Genomic DNA, 9,439 nt, shown 5'->3' with positions numbered 1-9,439 from the left:
CGCACTCTACCACAGCACTGTATCCCGGCTCAGGCAGGCTGTATCTATTGTTTTGTTTTTGATACAAGGTTCTCACTATGTAGCTGTCACCAGCCTGAAACTCCCCAGGCACAGGCAAACAAGAGTAGGCTGGAATCTAGAGTGTCTTTTTCTCTTAAGTACTAACAACACACACACACACACACACACACACACACACAGCCAAACAGAAAGCTTTTGTATTGTTTATTTTGTTTTTGTTTTTTGAGACAGAGTTTCTCTTTGTAGCCTTGGCTGTCCTGGAACTCACTCTGTAGACCAGGCTGGCCTCGAACTCACAGAGACCTGCCTCTGCCTCCTGAGCACTGGGATTAAAGTGCACCACACATGGATAATACTTTTAAAATGAATTGGTCATAGCAGCTACCAGAACTCTTGACTCCCATGAACTCTCAGCCATTTTTTTTTCAGCCTTCTTTAGGGACATCATCACTTCTTAGGGACATCACGAAGGCAGTAAGTACACCCTTGCCCAATACTGGGACACACTCTATCCAGAGGCTTGCGGGCAGGCATGATGAAACTGCAGCCTTTGGTTTGTGTGTCTGTGCGCATCACATTTGTGCAGGTACCCACAAAACAGAAGAGGGCATCAGATCCCCTCCCCCTCGTGCTGGAGTCACAAGCATCTACAAGCAAGCAGACTTGGTGCTGGGAATCGAGCTCAAGTCTCTGTAAGAGCAACAAGCACTTTAACCTCTGAACATCTCTCCAGCCCTCCAGCCACTGTTCTCCCCCTTCTTAGATAGTGAATGTTTCAGGCTTAGCTTCTGGGAAAGCATGCCCGAATTAGGAATGGGGAGAATAGCAACAGAAAACTGCAATTGTGGTTCCTTGAATCTACTTAGACTTGAGAAAAATTATATTCTATGTAGACACACGATACGTGTGGCTATCTTAGTTGCTGTGAGCACACAGCTTATTAGAACAGCTTTTTCTTATTCACGCTAATGATAGCTTTCTTCCCATGATCCCTTTGGAACTGCATTGTTTTAGTTTATGCTTCTAAGCTTTTCTGTTTTTCCTAATTTCATGGTTCACTGTTGTTGATTATTAATATTTATTGTTGATTTATCTTTTAGTTAAACAGTGGTTATTCCTAAACCAGCTGTGTACCCAAATCACCACACAGAGACTAGGATTTATTTAATTAACCTGGAGCACAATGCTGGGCAATGATTACTCCATCTTAAACGTCCAAGCTGGCATGGTTTCCTCCCATTCAGATTTCCCATATTATACTTGCTTTTAGTCATATCTGAGGTCCGGTTCATCTCTCCTTGTGGTTCCAGGTTCCAAGTCATCTCACCTCTGATCTCTTTTCCCCACTCCTCCCACTAGCTTCCTTCTCTTCCCCTCCGGATCAGGATATCCCACCCTATTTTCTCCATGGCTCAGCATTGGCTGGTTGTTTTATTGACAATTATAGGGAACAGATGGTGGCATGTTTACACAAACTTGAGACAGGTGATGCTTAGAATAAGCATCAAAATGCAATGTGAAACCAATAGTGACAGAGAGAAATCAGCATTTGCATGAACAAGGTTAAATTGCATATATTCCACAAGAACATTATACCAACAGTTTGCTTCCCAACGGAACTGGGAGCTCTTCAAGGGAAACTGATCTTCGGTTTGTCCTCACAGACCCGGGGGTGTCATGTGTGGGGCTGTATGACGGAACTTGCGGTGACTATCAAGCTCCGGCGTCTCTGGCAAACCTGAAGGTACAAGGCCCGGTGGAGTCTGGTAAAGAAGTAGCCAGTAACTGCTAGGACAGAGGCCAGATCTGTTTACGCTTAAGCAATGATTTAGAAGAAACACACACAATCTACGTGAAAATTTCTCAGATTTGTATGGCCTCCAATTCCTAGTTCATATTTTGGGAAGGGAGTCCCTTTGGGGGATTACATAATCATAACTTGTTTTTGACAGGAAGAAAAAAAAACTAATGAAAGTCTTTCCCAAAGTTTTTAGTCTGAAAAATATTTAAACATCAAGGAAAGTTAAAAGGAGGAGAAGCAGCTGGGGATGTGGGTGTGCTTGCTGAGCACGCCCAAGAGCCTGGATTTCCTCCCAAGTACAGGCAACCAATGCATCAACTGCTACTGTGTGACTCCTACTGTCCCTCATCGCTAACGTACCACAATGAAGAGAAGCCACCGTCCACCTGCTCTTAACAATTACTATTATAACTCTTATTAGTTGTCATTAACATTCTTCTTCATCTAACCGTGGTGTTTGTTTATTTGTTTGTTTGTTGAGACAGGGTCTCTGTGTAACCCTGGCTGTCCTGGAACTCACTACGTAGATCATACTGGCTTCAAAATCACAGAGATCTGCATGCCTCTGCCTCCTGAGTGTTGGGATTAAAAGTGTGTGCACCACGCCTGACTTCTAACCTTATTTATGAACCACTGAAAATAAGATGTAGATTGTCATGACGTTTTGCCTCTAAATTCTTCCTCAAGTTTCATTTAAGGGCCAGTGTATTCTCCTTCAAACCACATTGTTACAACTAAGAAAGTGGACAATGCCCTAATTTCCAGCTCAGACCCAAAGGTGTGCTTTACTGGTGTTTTAAAATCATGATCTGTTCAACATTTGTGTTTACACTAAGATGATTGTATTGCTGTTGAAGCTCTCATGTATTGGCACTCACAATGTTCCAAAGTGCATGGCTATCCTGTTGTCACAGGAAGACTGGAGACGGGTTTTGTTGTCATGTGAAATGCTGGTAAAGTGAAGTGTTTATCTCTGAACACTTTGATATATTTTAATGATCTGCAAATACAGTCACAGAACCTTGACTAGTTCTCGGGACCAATAACTGTGGGATCAATGAAACATGCTTTTCCAGTCTGCAGGATAATGTACCATGTTGCTGTGGTGATGTATGGATGCTTGAGTGGGTAAGTTTGACAAGTCTAGCATTAGCTTCCTAAGGCCACGTGGTGCACGATAACAAACACTTTATGTCAATCATACACCTGCTCACCGTGTTGTGTTCATTGTATATACATGTGTGCACACGTGTGTGCAGTGAGCATGCCCCTAACTGCAAGTATGTGGATCATGGTTTGACATTGGTTCAAATAAGTATTCTCTTCTATCACTCTCCACCTTGTCTGTCTGTCCGTCTATCTATCTATCTGAAAGAGCCTCTCACTGGTCCCAGACATAGACCAGTGGCTGACAAGCCCCAGAACTCACCTGTGTGTGCCTCCCCAGTACTGGGACTGCAGGCTCACCCGACACCCAGCTTACCCAGTTGTTACAGATCCGAACTCGGGTCCTGCTTCGTAGACAAGAATATTACTGCCTTAGTCATCCCTCCAGTCCCAGTTTTTTTTTTTTGTCTCAACATTTTATGGCTTTTAACGTCAAGGGGGAAAGAGTTTCCTATCTGTCTTGTTTGGCTACAAGGTGTATTAAATGTGGACACCAAATTAGCCAGTACCAGCACCAAACAACCATGCTTAGTATCCAGGCAATTTCTCTTGTCTTTTCGTGGGTCACAGAATTTTAAGAACTCAGAGTCACATAAAGATATAAACAGCAATCATATTTGAACTTTACCGTCTCAGACAAGACCTTGCAAGTGAATGTTGCAATGGGGTAACACAGAGGCACAGTTTCACTAAATTTTTATACAGTTTGATAAACACTCTCTTGAGAGGATGTAATCCTTCAGGTCATTTAATGACCTAAAGTGTTTTCTGATATATATATTTTTTTGGTCAGTTTTTTGTGGATTATAAGAAACACCTTTGTACTTTAGAAGAGACAGACAGTGGAGGAAATTGATTTTTAAATCACAAATGTGATTTTCATGGCATGTAAGAGGAGAATCTCAACTCTGAGTTTCCATGCTAAACGCTGATTGCAGCAATCTTGCACGGAAGTTCACAGGACTGCCTTCCAGCTGTTAGCTGAGCTGCTTAAATAGTCACCCAACTCTTTTTTGCAATCATCCACCCATGTCTTAGTTACTTTTGTACTGGCATGACCACCATGGCCAAGGCAACTTATAAAAGAAAGAATGTAGCTTGGAGACTCGCAGTTCTAGAGAGAGAGTCCATGCCCCTTACGGTAGCAGGTTGGCAGCAGGGCAGGCAGGCATGGTGCTGGATCAGTAGTTCAGAGAGGCAGAGAGAGGGGGCGGGAGCTAACGGGGAATGGCCCCGGCTTTGGAAACCTCAAAGCCCACCGGAAGTGACACCTCCTAACAAGGTCACACCTCCTAATCCTCTCCAAGCAGGGACCACGCATTCAAGTAAGTGAGCTTTTGGAGGCCACCCTCATTCAAACCACCGCAGTCAGTATTTAGGGTGAACAGAGAAGTCATTCACCACATTCAGACCTTTTAGAATGCATTGCGGTATCTTTTGGGTTTCTAGGGAGTTCAGCCTGAATTCAAAGACATCCCTTTGCGGCACCTTCCCTAAGCCAGAATACATCTACCGAGAAGAGCGATCCCTGGTCCTTTCTCTGTGTGGCCGATGGTACAAAATGGCCAATACTTAAAGACAAAACAGAACAGAACGGATAGCTAAGCTTGGCGGCACCTGCCTGTGAAAACAAGCAAAACCCCAGCTCGCTAGCGCTGAATCTTCCTCCTTTTCTTTACCTAACCACATACCAAGGAAGTAAAGGGGCCAGTTGGACATGGTGGCACACACTGCGAATTCCAGCACTCAGGAGGCAGAGGCTTCTCTGAGTTCTAGGCTAGCCTGGTCTACAGAGCAAGAGACACCCTGACTCAAAAAACCAATCAAAGAAAAGAAACCAATTTTCTTGGGTGAGGTAGACCCAGGCAGGATGCAGGCTGGATGAAGCTTTAGCAGAAGGCACATTTGTTCCTGCCTGTCAGAATCTGGCCTCCGTTACCCAGGGGCTTTTCCTCTGAACAATGATGGACTCAGTAACTACAATATTAGCTTGGTCTAGGAACATAGCACAGTGGAAGAATTTTTATCCAGCAAATGTAAGGCCCTGGGTTCAATCCACTGAAACAAAATAAAACAACAAATCATGTCATTTTTGATGACATTTTTGACCCAAGTAACAAAGCATGTTTTTATATTAACATGTTCCTATGGCTCAGATGTGTAAGCATGTCTTTGCACAGGTCTATATGCAAAAGGCTTAGTTCCCAGCTTGATGGTGTTGGGAGATGGTAACAGCTTTAAGAAGCCAGGTCTCCTCATCAGAGAGGGGAATGATGACAAAACACCAATGCACATAAAATAAATAAATCATAAAAAAAAAAATGATTTCGCCGGGCAGTGGGGGCACACACCGTTAGTCCCAGCATTTGGGAGGCAGAGGAAGACGGATCTCTGTAAGTTTGAGGCCAGCCTGGTGTACAGAGTGAGTACCTGAACAGGGACAGCCATGGCTATACAAAGAAACCCTGTCTCAAACAACAACAACAAAGACTTTAAAGCCAGGTGGTGGTGCACTCCTTTAATCCCAGCAGTTGGAAGGCAGAGGAAGGTGGATCTCTGTGAGTTCAAGGCCATCTTGTCCTTGGAGTGAGTTCCAGGAAAGCCAAGGCTACACAGAGAAACCCCTTCTTGAATTAATTAATCAATCTTTAAAAGCAAAGGGGAGAGGGCTGAGCACCTAACAGTGATGAGGGCTTGATTAGTACTTAGGAGACACTGGGTTCAGTCCCCACTGCATGGGTGGCAGGAGAGTTACCCTTTCTTTTGTTGTGATTTTTGAGACAGGGTTTCTCTGTGTAGCCTTGGCTGTCCTGGACTTGATTTGTAGAGCAGGCTGGCCTCAAACTTGAAGAGATCCAGTTTTCTCTGCCTCCTGAGTGCTGGGATTACTGGTGTGCACCACTCGCCCAGCAGGTTCCCATTTCTTTGTGTCACTATTACAGCAAGAAAGATAAACGGAAATAGGAAAAACAATGGCAGAGTTGCCTTCTTTCCTTTTTATTTTTATTTATTGGCCTTGCTATGTAGCCTGGGCTGGCCTGGAATGGGTTATGCAGACCAGGTGGGTCTGAAACTCGTAAAGATCTGCCTGCCTTTGCCCCCTGAGGGCTGGGGTTAAAGGCTTGGGCCACCATGCCCAATCTTTCCTTTAAAAGAAAAAAGTGTTTAATAGTTTTCATCTGGAGCAAGTCACATGGCTCAGCTGGAAAAAATACCTGTCGCCAACCTGAGAATATGAGTTCAAATGCAGAGACTCACATGGCAGATGGAGAAACTCAGGTTCCCACAGAGACTCAGGTGTCCTCCGCATGCGTGTCCTACGCTTGTGCATGCACACACGCAGGCACACAAATAAACCAGCAAAAATACAGTGTGTAAAAATAATAATCAGCACCTAGAACGGATATTTGCTATCCGCACTTGTCTCGCAACCTCTCCCTTCTGGATGAGGAGAGGACAGGAGATGAGAGCGCTCCCTGCGAGGTGAGGAGAGGGCAGGAGATGAGAGCGCTCCCTGCGAGGCGGGCACCTCTTGCTTCCTTTAACTCAGCCGTTGATAGAGGACATGTGGGACTTCCAAGCGTAATGGCCTCTGTCGGTGCACACGAGAACATTAGGACAATCAAATTTATCTTCTGTCCTTTGGAGCCTACCAACACTCACCCACCTCACTTCAGCAGAGTGAGTGGGGCCTCTGCCCTCAAGATACTTTTTTAAAGAAACATTTATTTTATTTTGTGTGTATGGGTGTTTGCCTGCATGTATGTCTGTAGCGCATGCGTGCTTGGTGCCTGTAGAGGTCAGAAGAGGGTGTCAGATCCTCTGGAACTAGAGTTGTGGATGGTTTGAGCCACGATGTGAGAACTGGGAATTGAACCCTGGTCCTCTGCAAGAGCACACAGTGCTCTTAACTACAAAACCATTTCTCCAACCCAGCCCTCTAGACATTTACACTGTAATTTACTGCGTGAGAGTAGCACTCAGTAAGCTCCATTAGACTTAATGCGGTCAAGTACCGTATGCTGTGACAGAGACCTTAGGGCCGTGAGGTTCGGAGCGCGGGGCCGGCCCGCCAGTCACGTTTGCAGCACTGTCTTCTCAGCCCGGAACCCGGAGCCAGATGGTCCACGCTGCTAAACGGACCGGGAAGGTGCTCACCTTCCGCGTGCAACATGAACAAAGAACCTAGAAGGGGAAAGCAGATGCAACCGCTTTGTGAGATGCACCTGAAAATAGTGGCTGACGTAGGGACAAGACGACGCACCATCATCATAAAGAAGGAAGGCTGTTTTGATGAAAGGCCCTGGTTATCTCCGTGCTTCTGGTCCTTCACCTCTTTCCTGCTACCTAGTTCTCAGGCATCCTGCTTCCTGCTTCTTCTGTCAGGAGCAGATAAGCAGGGCACATTTAGTACAAGTTCTCGTGTGTTCTTCTGCAATATGTTCAGTAGCAGGGGACTCCGACGCTGGCTGAGCTGTGTGCAAGGGTGTAGCGGAGGGAAACCAAGGAGGAGCTAGTGTGTTCACACATGTCTATTAAGAAGGAAACGATGTTTGTATCTAATGTTTTTAGAGGGACGCAGGACAGTAATATTAGTCTACCCTGAAAAAGGGAGGCAGATGACTCGTGGGTACGTTATGGAATTTTAGGCTGGGAATGCAGAGCATTTTTCTGGGGCCTGGGCTTAAGTTTTAGCAGCAGAGAGAGGGGAGAGGAGAGGAGAACGGGGAGAGGATAAGAGAGGGAAGGGCGGGGAGATGGGGTAGGGAAAGAGGGAAAAATGTTTGGGAGGGTGCTGCGTGAGGCAGTGTATGTAGTGTTTGTGCCTATTCGGAGTGTTGTTGCTTGTCTTTTGCTCTCTGGTACATGGTGTCCTGCTTTCCCACTTACTCTCTGGAGACAGGGTCCCTCTGAAGCTGGAGTTAGAGTGGAGATCAGCAGGCCTCAGAGGCCCTCCTGCCTTTTTCCATCGCCCCCTGCCGCCATCCTGGGTTACCAAGACACACCTGGCCTTCTGTGGGCTTCTTGGAGATGTGAAGGAAGTCCCCCAGCTCTCCTACTGGCTGAGCCATCTCCTCAGCACCGATGTTTTGTTTGGTTTGAGACAGGGTCTCGCTGAGCAGTCAGACTGGCCCAGAGCTGGTCGCCATCCTTCCTCCCTCAGCCTCTGCAGTGCAGGGATGACGGATGTGCTCCACCACACTCTGCTCTACCAGCCTGCATTTGTTGAATTATGTACTAGGCGATTCATGACCTACCTACTTCCTTCCTTCTTACAGGCGTCATGATAAAGAGCCTTGGTTGTGGCCAGGTGGCGGTGGGCACCGTTAGTCCTAGCACTCAGGAGGCAGATCTCTGAATTTGAGGACAGCCTGGTCTACAGAGTGAGTTCCAGGACAAGCAGGGAAACCCTGTCTTAGAAAAACAAAAACCAAAACCAAACAAGCAAAAGGCTTTGGTTTTCTTCTTCTTCTTTTTTTTTTTTCCTCTAGACCTGATTTTGAACCAAAATCTGCTGTTTACTTCTTTTGTGGTCTTGGCCAAGTTTCTTAAGTTAGTGAGCCTCAGTTTTGGCATCAACACAATTGATATAACAAAAGCTACTTTGTGTGGGCAAGGTGCTATCAAAAACTGCTCTGTGCTCGCTCAGTGGCCGCTCTTGTTCTGTGGATCCCTGTGAGCCCTGCTACCCATTACTACCAATTATGAGCTGCCTGTCGATGAAAGGGAGCCTGAGTTACAAGCAGGTCTAAAAGGGTCTCAATCACACGGATCAACTAACTGTAATGCCGATGAGGGAAAACTAATCATGTTTAAACATTTTCTAGTTAGGTGAGTTTTTAGTGTTCAGGTACGAAAGTTCAAGAACTTCTATCAGGCCTCATGAGGACGGTCCTGAGACACTAAACAATTGCTGACATCAACTCCATCCAGCCTTTCATGTGCTTCTTCCATCTTAGGCCTGACTCCCCCTTTCTTACCCCTGATGCTTGCAAGAGCTCTCCTGGGTAAAGCACATAAGCCTTTGCCCCAGGATATGCCAAGGAAAACCTCAGCTAAATCCGGAGCCTGCCTTAGTCTCGCTGAACACACTCCACAGCTGATGCCATAGGCCCTCTGCGCGTGTGCTTTGGGCCTTACGCGTGCAGCACTCCACCGACCCTCCGCTGGAGCTTCATCACCCTCAGCCATGTTGTTCTTCTGTCTGTGCAGCTTGTTGTCTTCATTTTCTTTTTTCTTTTCTTCAATTTTATACATGCACACACAGAGTATAGATACTGTGACAAGGCCTCAGGAGTAGGCTCTAGAACTCTTTATGTAGATCAGGCATCAAAACTGCAGCACTCCTGCTTCTGCCTCATGAGGGCTGGATGTGTATTCTACTATACTGGCCTGCTGCTCCAAGTCCCATCTCCTATTTCCTAGGGTTGAATAGGCTGAAATTTCCAA

The sequence above is a fragment of the Meriones unguiculatus genome, chromosome 9 (assembly GCF_030254825.1).
Source record: "Meriones unguiculatus strain TT.TT164.6M chromosome 9, Bangor_MerUng_6.1, whole genome shotgun sequence".
NCBI classification, from domain to species: Eukaryota; Metazoa; Chordata; class Mammalia; order Rodentia; family Muridae; genus Meriones; species Meriones unguiculatus.
This window is presented reverse-complemented; position numbering follows the sequence as displayed.